Genomic DNA, 17,008 nt, shown 5'->3' with positions numbered 1-17,008 from the left:
AAGAGAGTATGAAAAGAAACTCGCAAGGGATATCAAAACCAATACGAAGAACTTTTATAGTTATATTAGGAAAAAGAGGGTGGTCAGGAGCAGTGTTGGCCCCTTAAAAACTGAAAGTGGGGATATTGTCATTGACAATGGGGAAATGGCAGACATGTTGAATAATTACTTTGCATCAGTATTTACAGTCGAAAAAGAGGATAGCATGCCGGAAATCCCAAGAAAACTAATATTGAATCGGGGACAGGGACTCGATAAAATTAACATAAGTAAAGCAACAGTAATGAAGAAAATAATAGCACTAAAGAGTGACAAATCCCCAGGACCAGATGGTTTCTATCCCAGGGTTTTAAAGGAAGTAGGTGAGCAGATTGCAGATGCCCTAACTATAATCTTTCAAAGTTCTCTAGATTCAGGAATTGTCCCTCTAGATTGGAAAATTGCACGTCACTCTGCTTTTTAAGAAAGGAGAGAGAGGGAAACCAGGGAATTATAGACCAGTTAGCCTAACATTGGTTGTGGGGAAATTGCTGGAGTCTATAATTAAGGATAGGGTGACTGAACACCTCGAGAATTTTCAGTTAATCAGGAAGAGCCAGCATGGATTTGTGAAAGGTAGGTCGTGCCTGACAAACCTGATTGAATTTTTTGAAGAGGTGACTAAAGTAGTAGACAGGGGAATGTCAATGGATGTTATTTATATGGACTTCCAGAAGGCATTTGAAAAGGTCCCACATAAGAGACTGTTAGCTAAGTTAGAAGCCCATGGAATCGAGGGAAAAGTACGGACTTGGTTAGGAAGTTGGTTGAGCGAAAGGCAACAGAGAGTAGGGATAATGGGTAGGTACTCACATTGGCAGGATGTGACTAGTGGAGTCCCGCAGGGATCTGTCTTGGGGCCTCAATTATTCACAATATTTATTCACGACTTAGATGAAGGCATAGAAAGTCTCATATCTAAGTTTGCCGATGACACAAAGATTGGTGGCATTATAAGCAGTGTAGATGAAAACATAAAATTACAAAGCGATATTGATAGATTAGGTGAATGGGCAAAATTGTGGCAAATGGAATTCAATGTAGACAAATGTGAGGTCATCCACTTTGGATCAAAAAAGGATAGAACAGGGTACTTTCTAAATGGTAAAAAGTTAAAAACTGTGGATGTCCAAAGGGACTGAGGGGTTCAGGTACATAGATCATTGAAGTGTCATGAACAAGTGCAGAAAATAATCAATAAGGCTAATGGAATGCTGGCCTTTATATCTAGAGGACTAGAGTACAAGGGGGCAGAAGTTAAGCTGCAGCTATACAAAATCCTGGTTAGACCACACCTGGAGTACTGTGAGCAGTTCTGGGCACCGCACCTTCGGAAGGACATGTAGGCCTTGGAGGGAGTGCAGCGTAGGTTTACTTGAATGATACCCAGACTTCAAGGGTTAAGTTACGAGGAGAGATTACACAAATTGGGGTTGTATTCTCTGGAGTTTCAAAGGTTATGGGGTGATCTGATCGAAGTTTATAAGATATTAAGGGGAACGGATAGGGTGGATAGAGAGAAACTATTTCCGCTGGTTGGGGATTCTAGGAGTAGGGGGCACAGTCTGAAAATTAAAGCCAGACCTTTCAGGAGTGAGATTAGAAAACATTTCTACACACAAAGGGTGGTAGAAGTTTGGAACTCTCTTCCGCAAACGGCAATTGATACTGGCTCAATTGCTAAATTTAAATGAGATAGATAGCTTTTTGGCAACCAAAGGTATTAAGGGATATGGGTCAAAGGCAGGTATATGGAGTTAGATCACAGATCAGCCATGATCTTATCAAATGGCGGAGCAGGCATGAGGGGCTGAATGGCCTACTCCTGTTCCTATGTTCCTATTATAAAAAGGATATGGAGGTACTGGAGAAGGTGCAAAAAAAAAATACTTTAATGATACCAGAACTGAGAGGTTATAACTATCAGGAAAGATTCAACAGGCTGGGGCTCTTTTCTCTCGAAAAGAGAAGACTGAGGGGTGACCTGATAGAGGTCTTTAAGATTATGAAAGGGTTTGATAAGATAGGAGTAGAGATGTTTCCACTTGTGGGGAGACCAGAACTAGGGGCTATAAATATAAGAGAGTCACTAATAAATCCAATAGGGAATTCAGGAGAGACTTCTTTACCCAGAGAGTGGTGAGAATGTGGAACTCGCTCCCACATGGAGTGTTTGGGGCAAATAGCATAGATGCATTTAATGGGAAGCTGGATAAACACGAGGGAGAAAGGAATAGAAGGATATGGTGATAGGGTGAGATGAAGAGGGGAGGGAGGAGGCTCGTGTGGAGCATAAACACCGGCATTGACCAGTTGGGCCGAATGGCCTGTTTCTGTGCTGTAAATTTGATGTAATTCTATGTAAGTTCTTTCTTTCCAGTGAATCCGCCTGAAATAACCTCTCGAGGAATTTAAAATGAAAACCTGCAGTTGCACCCTCCCCTGAGCTACCACAGGCAGCAACACTGAATATCACAGGAACAGTTTGCCCTGTGGAGATCGGGTGGAGAGATCTTCAGTTCTTGCAGCCTCACTGAGCTCGATTTCGGCAAACATGACAGCTCCTCAGTGCAGTCCCCCGCTCCACCCCCCCCCCCACCCCCCCGGGTGATCCGAGGCAAACTTGGGTCTGGTTGGTGGGGGGTGGCGGGAGGGGTTGTCTCCTCCACTTGGCTCACAGTTAATGGTGCCCCCCCGCCCCCCCACCCGGGGGCTTGCAGAACGTTAACGACAGCCTGCTTGGAAGAAGGTGAGAAGCTGGTGAGTTGGCATCCGGCTGCTGTGGCACCCTGCACCCTCGGAGGTGTCTGGCTGGGGCTGCTAACAAGAATCATTTGTGTTTTCTTCCAATCGCCGCATTCTGTTTCTTAAAAAAGAAACCCTTGAAATTACAATTTGCAGTTACGTGGAGAGACTGGAGAAGCTGGGGGTTGTTCTCCTCGGAGGGGAGATTTAATAGAGACGAGGAGGATTTTTTTACTCAGTGAGTTGTGATGATCTGGAATGCGCTGCCTGAAAGGGCGGTGGAAGCAGATTCAAGAGTAATTTTCAAAAGGGAATTGGATAAATACTTGAAGGGGAAAAATTTGCAGGGGTACGGGGACTGGAACTAATTGGATAGCTCTTTCAAAGAGCCGGCACAGGCATGATGGGCCGAATGGCCTCCTTCTGTGTTGTACCATTCCATGATTCCATTTATATATCATCCTCTCACACCATCAAAACACCTCACAGGACATCTCAGTGAGTTCCTTTTGGAATGTACTGACTGTTCTAATGTAGATCATGTTTTCACATCACCAAAATTTTAAGGGGAAAACGGCATGATTCCAGGTTTCAGGAAGTTAAGTTTCAAGGAAAGGTTTGTTTTCATTGCAAAAAGAGACTCTGAGATGGCGTGGTTGAAGTTTTGAAGATTATGGAGGGGATTAACGAGATTGATCCAGCCAAACTCTTCCTCGTGGTGAGGGGTTCGAATCCCCGGGTTAACACAAATGATAAATGAGGGAGTGAGGAGTGAGGAAGGAGCATTTTCAGACAAAGGGTGTAAGAATGGAATCAGTTACCAGGGAAGGTCTTTGGAACGGGCAGTATAAATGGTTCAAGACAATTCAGTATATTTCTGCAGAGAGAAGAGATGGAGGGAAATGGTGAGGAGGTGGGATTGAGGGAGGTGGGATTGAGGGATAGGGTGAGGAGGTGGGATTGAGGGAGGTGGGATTGAGGGAGGTGGATTGAGGGATGTGGTGGGAAGGTGGGATTGAAGGAGGTGGGATTGAAGGAGGTGGGATTGAGGGAGGTGGGATTGAGGGAGGTGGGATGTAGTGGGAAGGTGGGATTGAGGGAGGTGGGATTGAGGGAGGTGGTGAGAAGGTGGGATTGAGGGACACGGGGAGAAGGTGGGATTGAGGGAGGTGAGATTGAGGGAGGTGGTGAGAAGGTGGGATTGAGGGAGGTGGGATTGAGGGATGTAGTGAGAAGGTGGGATTGAGGGAGGTGGGATTGAGGGAGGTGGTGAGGAGGTGGGATTGAGGGAGGTGGGATTGAGGGAGGTGGGATTGAGGGATAGGGTGAGGAGGTGGGATTGAGGGAGGTGGGATTGAGGGATGTGGTGGGAAGGTGGGATTGAAGGAGGTGGGATTGAGGGAGGTGGGATTGAGGGAGGTGGTGAGAAGATGAGAAGGTGGATAGCTGGGGTTGGTCTATGAGAATGGGATGGGCTTGTCATTGCTTAAAATTATTCCTTTCCTCTGAAGTATTGTACACATGAGCTAAGTGTTCCAACCCTGGGAGGTGAATTCCCGCTAAATGTGTGAATGATTCAGAGAGCTAATTTGGTCGGTATTTTTAAAACTTTATTTTAATGTAATATCTCTGCATCACTTGGGCGAGTAGTGTAGAGGGAGGGCACGCAGCCAGTAGTCCCTGTAACAGGAGACCCCAAAGGCTGCCCTCAGAATACCCCTCTTAGTTTTCTTCCCGATGAGATGCTGCTCATGTCGGACCCTGACTGGCCGACGTGGAACTTGACTCTGTGCCCACCCCCTGCTCCGAGACATTCCGTGTGTTCAGATAAAGCTTCACACTAGCACGCCGCCCTCGTGCAGCGTGTTAAGCTCACCTGGGGGCCCAGACAGTGACTGTCCACCGTGGGAGGCATCACAGCTGAGTTGCCCTCCCTCCTCGCACGACACCCACACGCACTTTCCGGCAGGGGGGGGGGGTCACTGGATAGAGACCAGGAGTGGAAACCCTGACTGAGTTATCCTCCTCCCTAGTCCAGAGGCATCGAGCCCAATTTTAGCACCTCTCCCCCCACCCCTCACCTCCACCCGTCCCCAACGAGACCACGGCTAAGATCAGCTAACTCAGTACAGCCCCGGGGTGGAATGAAACGTGGTTTGATTTGTTTCTCTTCCCCTGGCCCGGATAGACGTCATTACTCTCTCAAGAACTCCAAAAGCATTAATACGGACAATGTGACAGAACTATCTGTGTTAACATATGATCCCAGTGACCCCCACAGCCGCAGCAGTTCGAAAAGAAGACCAACCGACTTCCAACACCGCCACGGCAAAACCCTGCAATATTCAGTCAAAACGTTGATTTCTCTGAAAGGTGCAGGGCTGTTCACTCTTACATCATCCCAGGTTAAGGATTAAGCACAAAAACCCTTCCCTTTCCATCACCATCTAATCCTGTTTCTCGTCCTGGGCCCTGATAGATTGCCCTCACTCAGTTAATGTAAGAGGATGAAAGCAGCTAATGTACAGTGGGGAGTGAGGAAGGTAATGGATTGGCCTCAGTAAGTTGTCAAACAGCAATCTAATCAAAAACGCCAGTCCTGCAAGAGCGGCTCAGGAATGTTTAGTGATGCATTGATCTGGATTTTGCCTTTTATATGTTATTAATTATAATTTCATATATATCAGCCTCTCAATGTCATTTCATGCCCTGTGTTCAATTCACTGAAATCTTCAGAGATGAGAGAATGAGTAATGGGTCTGTTATTTTTAAAAATTCTCAATTTCATAGCTTTCCTCTCCTGAAGGCGCTGACTCTCACTGGGGTACAGGTCCCCTCCTCTCCTGAGGGTGCTGACTCTCACTGGGGTACGGGTCCCCTCCTCTCCTGAAGGTGCTGACTCTCACTGGGGTACAGGTCCCCTCCTCTCCTGAGGGTGCTGACTCTCACTGGGGTACAGGTCCCCTCCTCTCCTGAAGGTGCTGACTCTCACTGGGGTACAGGTCCCCTCCTCTCCTCAAGGTGCTGACTCTCACTGGGGTACAGGTCCCCTCTCCCCCTGAAGGTGCTGACTCTCACTGGGGTACGGGTCCCCTCTCCCCCTGAAGGTGCTGACTCTCACTGGGGTACGGGTCCCCTCCTCTCCTGAAGGTGCTGACTCTCACTGGGGTACGGGTCCCCTCCTCTCCTGAAGGTGCTGACTCTCACTGGGGTACAGGTCCCCTCCTCTCCTGAAGGTGCTGACTCTCACTGGGGTACGGGTCCCCTCTGCCCTGAAGGTGCTGACTCTCACTGGGGTACGGGTCCCCTCCTCTCCTGAAGGTGCTGACTCTCACTGGGGTACAGGTCCCCTCCTCTCCTGAAGGTGCTGACTCTCACTGGGGTACAGGTCCCCTCCTCTCCTGAAGGTGCTGACTCTCACTGGGGTACGGGACCCTCCTCTCCTGAAGATGTTGACTCTCACTGGGGTACAGGTCCCCTCCTCTCCTGAAGGTGCTCACTCTCACTGGGGTACGGGTCCCCTCCTCTCCTGAAGGTGCTGACTCTCACTGGGGTACAGGTCCCCTCCTCTCCTGAAGGTGCTGACTCTCACTGGGGTACGGGACCCTCCTCTCCTGAAGATGTTGACTCTCACTGGGGTACAGGTCCCCTCCTCTCCTGAAGGTGCTGACTCTCACTGGGGTACGGGACCCTCCTCTCCTGAAGGTGCTGACTCTCACTGGGGTACAGGTCCCCTCCTCTCCTGAAGGTGCTGACTCTCACTGGGGTACGGGACCCTCCTCTCCTGAAGTGCTGACTCTCACTGGGGTACGGGTCCCCTCCTCTCCTGAAGGTGCTGACTCTCACTGGGGTATGGGACCCTCCTCTCCTGAAGGTGCTGACTCTCACTGGGGTACGGGTCCCCTCCTCTCCTGAAGGTGCTGACTCTCACTGGGGTACAGGTCCCCTCCTCTCCTGAAGGTGCTGACTCTCACTGGAGTACAGGTCCCCTCTCCCCCTGAAGGTGCTGACTCTCACTGGGGTACAGGTCCCCTCCTCTCCTGAAGGCGCTGACTCTCACTGGGGTACAGGTCCCCTCCTCTCCTGAGGGTGCTGACTCTCACTGGGGTACGGGTCCCCTCCTCCCCTGAAGGTGCTGACTCTCACTGGGGTACGGGTCCCCTCCTCTCCTGAAGGTGCTGACTCTCACTGGGGTACGGGTCCCCTCTGCCCTGAAGGTGCTGACTCTCATAGGGTACGGGTCCCCTCCTCACCTGAAGGTGCTGACTCTCACTGGGGTACGGGACCCTCCTCTCCTGAAGATGTTGAATCTCACTGGGGTACAGGTCCCCTCCTCTCCTGAAGGTGCTGACTCTCACTGGGGTACGGGACCCTCCTCTCCTGGAGGTGCTGACTCTCACTGGGGTACGGGTCCCCTCCTCTCCTGAAGGTGCTGACTCTCACTGGGGTATGGGACCCTCCTCTCCTGAAGGTGCTGACTCTCACTGGGGTACGCGTCCCCTCCCCTCCTGAAAGTGCTGACTCTCACTGGGGTACAGGTCCCCTCCTCTCCTGAAGGTGCTGACTCTCACTGGGGTACAGGTCCCCTCCTCTCCTGAAGGCGCTGACTCTCACTGGGGTACGGGTCCCCTCCTCTCCTCAAGGTGCTGACTCTCACTGGGGTACAGGTCCCCTCCTCTCCTGAAGGTGCTGACTCTCACTGGGGTACGGGACCCTCCTCTCCTGAAGGTGCTGACTCTCACTGGGGTACAGGTCCCCTCCTCTCCTGAAGGTGCTGACTCTCACTGGGGTACGGGACCCTCCTCTCCTGAAGGTGCTGACTCTCACTGGGGTACGGGATCCTCCTCTCCTGAAGATGTTGACTCTCACTGGGGTACAGGTCCCCTCCTCTCCTGAATGTGCTGACTCTCACTGGGGTACGGGTCCCTCCTCTCCTGAAGGTGCTGACTCTCACTGGGGTACGGGAACCTCCTCTCCTGAAGGTGCTGACTCTCACTGGGGTACGGGACCCTCCTCTCCTGAAGGTGCTGACTCTCACTGGGGTACAGGTCCCCTCCTCTCCTGAAGGCGCTGACTCTCACTGGGGTACAGGTCCCCTCCTCTCCTGAAGGTGCTGACTCTCACTGGGGTACGGGTCCCCTCCTGTACCTCAACATGTGAGCTTCAGCCTGAATGAGTCTGAACCCGATGCCCAGAACACTCACACACTTCCCTGCAGGGATGTTGAGGAGCAGCGACCCTGGCTGATTGTTCTCACAGCCCAGGGAAGCTAAGACCATTTGTAACAACCCAACCGGTTTTCTGCTCTGATCAGCTGTCTCAGCATGGACCATGCACAGAGGCTGGGACCTTCCTACTCACCACAGTACCAGCTGTGGCTCAGTGGACTGCACTCTCTCTCCTCAGAGTCAGAAGGTCATGGGTTCAAGTCCTACTCCAGAGACTTAACCGCATAATCCAGGCTAACAGTCCCAGTGCTGTGCTGCACTGTCGGAGAGGCAGCTCTGAGGGAACACTGCACTGTTGGAGGTGCCGTCTTTCGGATGAAATGTTAAACCGAGGCCCCGTTTGCCCTCTCAGATGGACGTAAAAGATTCCACGGAACTATTCTTGAAGAAGAGCAGGGGTGCTCTCCCCAGTGTCCTGGCCAATATCTATCCCTCATCACTAAAAACAGATTGTCTGGTCATTATCACATTGTTGTTTGTGGGATCTTGCTGTGTGCAAATTGGCTGCTGCCTTTCCCTACATTACAACAGCGACTACACTTCAAAAGTACTTCGTTGGCTGTAAATCGCTTTTAGACGTCGTGAAAGGCAACTCCTTTTTTCTTTACTACGTGAGCACAATCTTCTGGTTGGGTTTGCGCCTCATTTCCTTGTAGCTGGGAGGTCAGGAGGCACCACCGAGCTGCTCAGTCCTGAGGCTGCCCTCCTGAGATGGAACGTGATCCATTCACAGCACTTCCACCCCCCTCCCGCACCCCGCACTCCCCCCACCCCACCGCTAATTCACCAGAACAAAATAGTTTGGGATAGTAAATTAACTTGAAGACTGTGAACCGAGTGAGTGCATTTAGCAAATGGACTGTGTGGTTTGCTGGTGCACAGGGTGTGGACACTGTCCATGTCAGCACCAGTAAGAGACTGGTGTCTGAGGGCCAAGTGCCCATTCACTGACCAACAGCACTTTAATTGCAGTGAATTAAGGAAATGATCTCAACCACTTCACTAATTGAACAATTAAAGGCGCTGCGGTTTGTACTCAGCAAAACTCATTTTTTAAATAATTCATTCTGGGGATGTGGACGTCGTTGACAAGGCCGCCATTTATTGCCCATCCCTAGTTGCCCCTTGAGAAGGTGGTGGTGAGCCGCCTTCTTCTTGAACCGCTGCAGTCCCGAGTGGTAAAGGTTCTCCCACAGCGCTGTTAGGGAGAAAGTGTTCCAGGGTTTTGACCCAGCGACGATGAAGGAACGGCGATATACGTCCAAGTCGGGATGGTGTGTGACTTGGAGGGGAACGTGCAGGTGGTGTTGTTCCCATGTACCTGCTGCCTTGTCCTTCTAGGTGGTAGAGGTCAGGGGTTTGGGAGGTGCTGCCTTTGTTCGCACACCCAGGGCCAGGTGAGGTACTGAAGTATAGGGGTGGGGTTCACATAACCATCACCATAAGAACCAGACTTCAGGCAAGGTCTGCCCGCGGCCTAGCACAGGGCGGGCACTATCAGTCCTCCCGGCAGGGTTTGACATGCCCAAAATTAATAGGCAATAATAGGGCACAAGCAGAACAGATGCCAGGTGCTTTTACAATGATTGAATGCAGCTACAGTCCGATTACTTATTTGCAGAGCTGCCTGACTAGCAGCGATGCTGGTACATTATACAACCAAACCAATGAGAAAGGATAAATACTTTGCATCTGTTTGCACCATTTGGGAAGCGCTCTCATTAGCATTTTATATTATTGAGTGTGGATCTCTCCCAGCTGCTGCCCCCCCTGACCCTGCTCTATTGGAACACGCCGTGATTAAAACATTAATTTACAGCGCGGAGAAGAAGACAGGACTAAAATTATCACATCGAGCTGTGCCTGCCAGCGATCTGACACGGGGTGGGGGAAGGAAAGGAGCAGTGCCTCATCTCTCGCCGTGCCACGTTCGAAAGAAAAAAAACTGTTGCTGGAATGCTGGAAATCTAAAATTTGTTTTAAAACAGATGCGGGAATTGTGCCGCTGGTGTTAAAAGAGGAAAGATAGATCAGCGTTTTGTGTGGAGCGACTTCCCCCTCCCGCCCCCTCACATCGGGTTGTGGGCTCGAGCCCCACTCCAGGACTTGAGCCCCTATTCGAGGCTGGCACTGCCGTGCTGTACTGAGGGGGGTCCGCCCTCCGTAAACTTCAGCTCATCCAGAACTCTGCCGCCCGTATCCTAACACACACCAAGTCCAGTTCACCCATCAGCTCAGTGCTCGCTGACCTACGTTGGCTCCCAATCGACCAACGCCTCGATTTTAAAAGTCTTATCCTCGTGTTCAAATCCCTCCATGGCCTCGCCCCCCCCCCCCCCCCCCTATCTCTGTAACCTCCTCTAGCCCTACAACCCTCCGGGATCTCTGCGCTCCTCCAATTCTGGTCTCTTGCGCATCCCCCCACTTCCTTCGCCCCACCATTGGCGGCCGTGCCTTCAGCTGCCTGGGCCCTAAGCTCTGGAATTCCCTCCCTAAACCTCTCCGCCTCTCTCTCCTCCTTTAAGATGCTCCTTAAAACCTCCCTCTTTGACCTGTCCTAATATCTCCTTATGATAATCGCTCCTGTGAAGCGCTTTGGGACGTTTAAATATGTTTAAGGCGCTATATAAATGCAAGTTGTTGTTGCAGCACTGTCGGAGATGCTGCCCTTTGGTTGAGACGTTAAACCGAGGCCCCGTCTGCCTGGACCAGTGGTTCAGCTGCCCAAGGAACGTAACCCCACCAAAAGTCAGAGCCTGCAGGAGAGGAGGTGAGAGGACTGCCTGCACTCTGAGGGGTACGACATGCCCAAAATTAATTCCATTTGAAGAAGAGCAGGGGAGTTCTCCCAGTATCGTAGGCCAATATTCTCCCTTCAACCAACACCTCTAAAAACAGATTAACTGGTCATTCGTCTCATTGCTGCTTATGGGATCATGCTGTGCGCAAAATGGCAGCTGTGTTTGCCTAACGTAGCAAGTCACTGCGCTCAAAGTGATTCAGAAATGCGGAGATTGTTCCAAGAAAGGCGCTGGTTAAATAAATGTTCCTTCTCTCTTTCTGTTGCCATTCCAAACCTCAGAGTTGAGCCCCCGATGAGGGATTTTGTTAATTACAGGAAGAGTTTTGAGCGTGGACTGATTAATGTTTAATTATAAACTGAATGCAGCGTTTGAAAAACTGTCCCTTCCACCCCCCGGGAACCAGGTTCAAAGCTGATGCAGGCTGATCATTGCCCTTTGATGGTTGCTGGGTGTGTCTCTGTCGGTCGGAGCACTCGCCATTCCATAGAGTTGATGGAGGGTGGAAGATGGGACGCCGGCCAGGAGAGCATTGGAATGGTCAAGTCTGGAGGTAACAAAAGCACGGATGAGGGTTTCAGCAGCAGACGGGCTGAAGTAGGGGTGGAGGCGGGTGGTGTTACAGAGGTGGAAGTAGGCGGTCTTGGTGATGGAGAGGATATGGGGTCAGAAACTCACTTCGGAGTCAAATAGGACGCCAAGGTTGAAAACGGTCTGCTTCAGCCTCAGTCGCCGGGGAGGGGGATGGAGTTGGTGGCGAGGGAACGGAGTTTGTGGCGGGGACCGAAGGCAATGGCTTCGTTCTTCCCAACGTTGAACTGGAGGAAATTTCAGCTCATCCAGGACTGGATGTCGGACAAGCAGTGTGACAAATCAGAGGCAGTGGAGGGGTCGAGAGAGGTGGTGGTGAGGTAGAGCTGGGTGTTGTCAGCGTACATGTGGCATCTGACGTTGTGTCTTCGGGTGATGTCGCCAAAAAGCGGTGTAGATGAGAAATAGGAGGGGACCAAGGATAGATCCTTGGGGGACTCCAGAGGTAACGGTGTGTGGGAGGGAAGAGAAGCATCTTCACACTGCCAGGGCAAGATGAGATTTAAAGACATCCCAGGTAACCCAGTGCAAAACCTCCCCTTGATCCCAAGTAATCCAGTGGGAAACCCCATTAGCCCCAAGTAATCCAGCAGGAAACCCCATTGATCCCAGATAATCCGGTGGGAAACCCCAATGATCCCAGGTAATCCAGTGGAAATCCTCCCCTTGCTCCCATGTTAATCCAGTGGGAGATCCCTTGATCTCAGGTAATCCAGTGGGAAACACCATTGATCCCAGATAATCCAGTGCAAAACCTCCCCTTGATCCTGGGTAATCCGGTGAAAATCCTTCCCTTATTGCCAGGTAATCCAGTGAGAAACCTCCCCTTGATCCCAGGTGATCCAGTGGGAAACCTCCCCTTGTTCCCAGGAAATCCAGTGGGAAACCTCCCTTTGATCCCAGGTGATCCAGTGGGAAACCTCCCCTTGTTCCAGGCGATCCAGTGGGAAACCTCCCCTTGTTCCAGGTGATCCAGTGGGAAACCTCCCCTTGATCTCAGGTGATCCAGTGGGAAACCCCCACTTGATCCCAGGTGATCCAGTAGGAAACCTCTCCTTGATCCCAGGAGATCCAGTGGGAAACCTCCCCTTTAGCAGTAGGGACGCTAATGTTTGACTGCGATGCTGGTAATGTCTGCGTCACACGGTCCAGGGAGGGGCCCCGCTCCCATTCCCAGTCTGTGCTGAGTGAGCCATTCTCAGCTGGGACAGTGGCAGTGGTTCCACAATGGCCTCCAGCACCCCTGGTTTAGGAGGTGGGGGTTCCCCCCAATCACTATCCTGTGGATTGGGGGGAGGGGTGGGGGGAGAGGAAAGGGGGTTCGAGCTTGCGTCTGCACCAGTGCTCCCACTAACAAGGCACCGCAGACAGTGAAACCCATACCATATACACGAGGGAGAAGGGAATGGAGGGATCCGGGGGCAAGGTAGAACGAGGCAATTACAGTAGGTGGAGGTTCGTGTGGAGCATAAACACCAGCACAGAAAGTAGAAGGAAAGACTTGCATTTATATAACGCCTTTCACAACCTCAGAATGTCCCAAAGCACTTTACAGCCAATTAAGTACTTTTGAAGTGTAGTCACTGTTGTAATGAAGGAAACTCAGCAACCAATGTGTGCACAGCAAGCTCCCACAAACAGCAATGAGATAATGATCAGATCATCTGTTTTAGTGATGTTGGTTGAAGGATAAATATCGGGCCAGGACACCGGGGAGAACTCCCCTGCTCTTCTTTGGAATAGTACTATGGGATCTTTTACATCCACCTGAGAGGGCAGACCGGGCCTCGATTTAATGTCTCATCTGAAAGACTGCACCTTCGACAGTACAGCACTCCCTCAGTACTGCACTGAGAGTGCCAGCCTAGATTTTGTGATCAAGTCTCTGAGACAAGTATCAGAAAGACAAGAATAAACTGAAAGGATTTTGCATTGGGGACAGCTCCTGAGAAACAGACTGATATTTAAAACAAGTGTCAGTGACACTTGCTCCTTAAGATAATCCCCGTTCCTCCCCACACCCCACTTTGCCACCTCTGTGAGTCACCTCCTGCAGGAAGCAGTGAGAGTTTCAAAACAGCCTGGTTATGTCTCTTCCAATTATCACCTCGGGGCAGTTTTCACAAGATCCTCATAGAGATGTCGAAGAGCTTTCATTCTAGTGTGTGACGGAAAAGCCCTGCTGTGTATGCACGTGAGTCTGTGTACGTGTGCGCGCATATGTGTCTGTGTGTATATGTGCATGTCTGTGTTTTCATATATGTGTGTGTGTGAGCATGTCTGTCTCCGTATCTGGCTGAGTGTGCATGAGAGTATCTATGTGTATATGTGTCCGTGTATGTGTGTGCCTAGCTCTGTGTGTGTACATGTCTGTGTGTATGTGTCCGTGTGTGTGTACATGTCTGTGCGTATATATCTATCGGTCTATGGCTATCTGTGTGTGTATCGTTATCTGTCTGTGTTTGTGTCTATCTGTGTTTGTGTCTATCTGTGTGTATGTCTGTGACTGTGTCTATCTGTGTGTGTCTGTGATTGTGTCTATCTGTGTGTGTGTGTGCGTGTGCGTGCGTGCTTGGGTCTATCTGTGTGTGTATGTGACTGTTTCTATGTGTGTGTGTGCGTGACTGTGTCTATCTATGCGTACGTGACTGTTTCTATCTGTATCTCGGCTCCTAATCATACATTTTCACAGCTGCTTGAATTTTTGTTCCATTCTTAAATTTAGCTGCCAATGTTTCTTCCCTCCATCACACTGTGTAAATTGATATGGTGGAGCCCGTTTAGCCCCGCGGTTAAACCGTGTCACACCCTCACCTACCATTCCCCCCGCCCCTCTCTCCTGACAGCACTGCCTCACCCTGGGGTACGGGTTCCAGAGACACATGGCCTGGGGAACCCCATTTAACCAGCCACTTGTCAGGTGCGAGCCTGGACAGTGTATGGGGGAAAGGGAGCCCCAGCTGAGCCCAACCCTGCATTCACCCATTCCCCTTACACTGTCTGGCAGTGGGTTGCTACCTAGATTATCAGGAATACTTGGCACCCCTCCTGTATACTCAGGGGCACTGAGCCCCAGACCGAACAGAGAGATCCCAGGTTCCATCCCCGGCCTGCGCTGAGTTAACGGATGTGAGATGGGGTGTCCATTCGAGCCACACCTCAGCTAGTGCACCTTCAAGGGGGGGGGGGGGAAGGGAAGAAACCTGCCCTGAGAGTGTTTGATGGGACAGTGTAGAGGGAGTTTTACTCTGTATCTAACCCGTGCTGCACCTGCCCTGAGAGTGTTTGATGGGACAGTGTAGAGGGAGCTTTACTCTGTATCTAACCCGTGCTGTACCTGCCCTGAGAGTGTTTGATGGGACGGTGTAGAGGGAACTTTACTCTGTATCTAACCCGTGCTGTATCTGCCCTGGGAGTGTTTGAATCAGGGGGTATTTTTTTTTATTAAATAATGATTTGGACCAAAGCAATGCAATCAGCAAGTTGACAGAAAGAGGAGGATTAGACAGGAGCCAACATCTCTGATTAAAATCTCACAGGGTTGACAAACACCTCGATACAGTTGCTGTCAGAAGAAATGGATTTTTTTTGTGTAAGTAATTTGTTTTCCACTCAAGTTTTTGCAGATGTGGAGGTCACACCCCATCGCTTGGAGCCACAGCTGGGAAAGGCTCCAGGGTCCGTGCTGGATGAGGAAGGCTGCAATTTGCTGCAGCAATGAGCTGTGATTAGGACTCGGGCTGGAAACCAAGTGTTACACTTGGAATCGGGAATTCTGCATAGCCCAGAGGGGAAATGAGGGCCGTGGAGGTCGACGGAGTGCTTATTATTTAGCACACTCGAGCCTCTCCTCTGCTTTAATTCATGGAGCGTCAGTGGGGATGTGGGAGAATTTTTAAACTGGCCTGAGGGCTAGAACTAGGAGCAGTGGGATTGCTGGGACTGTGAAGAGTTCAGAGGGACAACAACTACTTGCATTTATATAGCGTCTTTAACGTAGTAAAACATCCCAAGGCACTTCCCAGGGGTGTTAATCAAACAGGGGTGGTAGTTTTTAAGGACACTGGAGTTGAGGGTGGTTATCTTTTTAGGAGGGAGTTATGATGGCAGTTTTGAAAGGGGGGGGGGTGGAGAAACAGAAACAGTATGTGAGGAGAGAGAACCATTTGCAATGTCAGCTAACATGGGAGCCTGGAAGGGAATTTGGGTGGTCAGCAGTTTAGTGGGAATAGGGTTGAGGGAGCAGGAGGTGGGTCTTGTGGACAAGATGAGCTCAGAGAGGGCATGGGGGGAGATAGGAGAGAAACAGGAGACGTGGGATCAGGGCAAGGGGGAGGTGGGGAGTAGCAGAGGCAGCTGAAGGGATGGTCTCAATCGTAGGGTTCTCACTCCTGAACACTATCCAGGGAATGCTGTTCGGAAGTGCTGGTTATGGATTATGGACGATAAGGGGATTAACCCCCCACCCCTCCAATACCCTGATGACACTAAACATCTCGCTATACACAGGAGCAATGGCCACTAGTGCAGGTAATTGAGTATGCAGACAGGGCCTGTGAAAGTGTACCCCAGCACCTTCAGGAGAGTAGGGGGAAAGTGGAGGGGCGGGGGGGCCACTACTGGAGGGCTGTGTGTTTAGATACCTCCTCCTAATTTGCTTTTCTGTTTCTTTCAGTTACTCTGCCCTTCCCCGTCGGTTCTTTTCCTCACTGGTCTCACCGAGGCTATGCAGAGGTCAGGGTGGTGGGTTTATAACTCAGCTCTCTGTCGAATCCATAGGAACAGGCTCAGGGAGAACTCCACACCGCACCTGCTCGATGCACTTTCAGTGCCCCCTGCTGGAACCATATGGTAAAGGGCAGCAGACACAAGTCAATGCTCATCAAGGCCAGGGGTCCCATCAAACACTCCCAGGGCAGGTACAGCACGGGTTAGATACAGAGTAAAGCTCCCTCTACACTGTTCCATCAAACACTCCCGGGGCAGGTACAGCACGGGTTAGATACAGAGTAAAGCTCCCTCTACACTGTCCCATCAAACACTCCCAGGGCAGGTACAGCACGGGTTAGATACAGAGTAAAGCTCCCTCCACACTGTCCCATCAAACACTCCCAGGGCAGGTACAGCACGGGTTAGATACAGAGTAGAGCTCCCTCTACACTGTCCCATCAAACGCTCCCAAGGTTTAATGTCTCATCCGAAAACGGCACCTCTGACAGTGCAGCATTCCCCTGGTACTGCACTGGGAGTATCGGTCTAGATTTTGTGCTCAAGTCACTGGGGCGGGTCTCCAACCCATAACCCTCTGACCCAGAGGCGAGACAGCTACCCACTGAGCCATACGAAACAACGAGGGCATGAAAACAAATCCCAGAGCGTCAAGAGGGAAAAGAGCACAAGTTCCTGCAGAATTGTTTTTACTGGTGAGCTTTGAGTGACCGGTGGTGACTGGTGTTTCCAGCTCTGTTAGTGTTGGTGTCACTCAGTCAGAGCTAACGTTCAGTACTGCTTGTTTCATGTTGCCTCGGTGATCGTTCACAGCCCACGAAGCTTTGGTTACTGGTTCGGAGCTTCTGCTGGTCCGGATCCCGCGACAATTATCCT

The 17,008-nt window shown here is 50.9% G+C and overlaps 1 protein-coding gene and 1 long non-coding RNA gene across 3 annotated transcripts in view; both read right to left on the bottom strand.

Annotated features, from left to right (window-relative positions):
• Positions 1-4,381: 4,381 nt before the first annotated feature.
• On the bottom strand, positions 4,382-8,731 carry LOC137306581 (uncharacterized). Its single transcript, XR_010958911.1, has 2 exons — positions 7,753-8,731; positions 4,382-7,668 (listed from the first exon to the last, which is right to left on the bottom strand). It is a non-coding gene; the product is annotated as an uncharacterized lncRNA (long non-coding RNA).
• An 8,073-nt stretch (positions 8,732-16,804) lies between these two features.
• The window catches only part of pmvk (phosphomevalonate kinase), a 6,758-nt gene continuing 6,554 nt past the window's right edge, over positions 16,805-17,008 (bottom strand). For both annotated transcript variants that reach the window (XM_067975869.1, XM_067975870.1), the window contains one exon: positions 16,805-17,008. This exon is cut by the window's right edge and continues 1,391 nt beyond it. The gene's annotated coding sequence lies outside the window, so the exon portion shown is untranslated.

Source organism: Heptranchias perlo, chromosome 44, assembly GCF_035084215.1.
Source record: "Heptranchias perlo isolate sHepPer1 chromosome 44, sHepPer1.hap1, whole genome shotgun sequence".
Taxonomy (NCBI): domain Eukaryota; kingdom Metazoa; phylum Chordata; class Chondrichthyes; order Hexanchiformes; family Hexanchidae; genus Heptranchias; species Heptranchias perlo.
The sequence above is the reverse complement of the archived record's forward strand: the minus strand, read 5'-3'. Positions and strand labels throughout refer to the sequence as shown.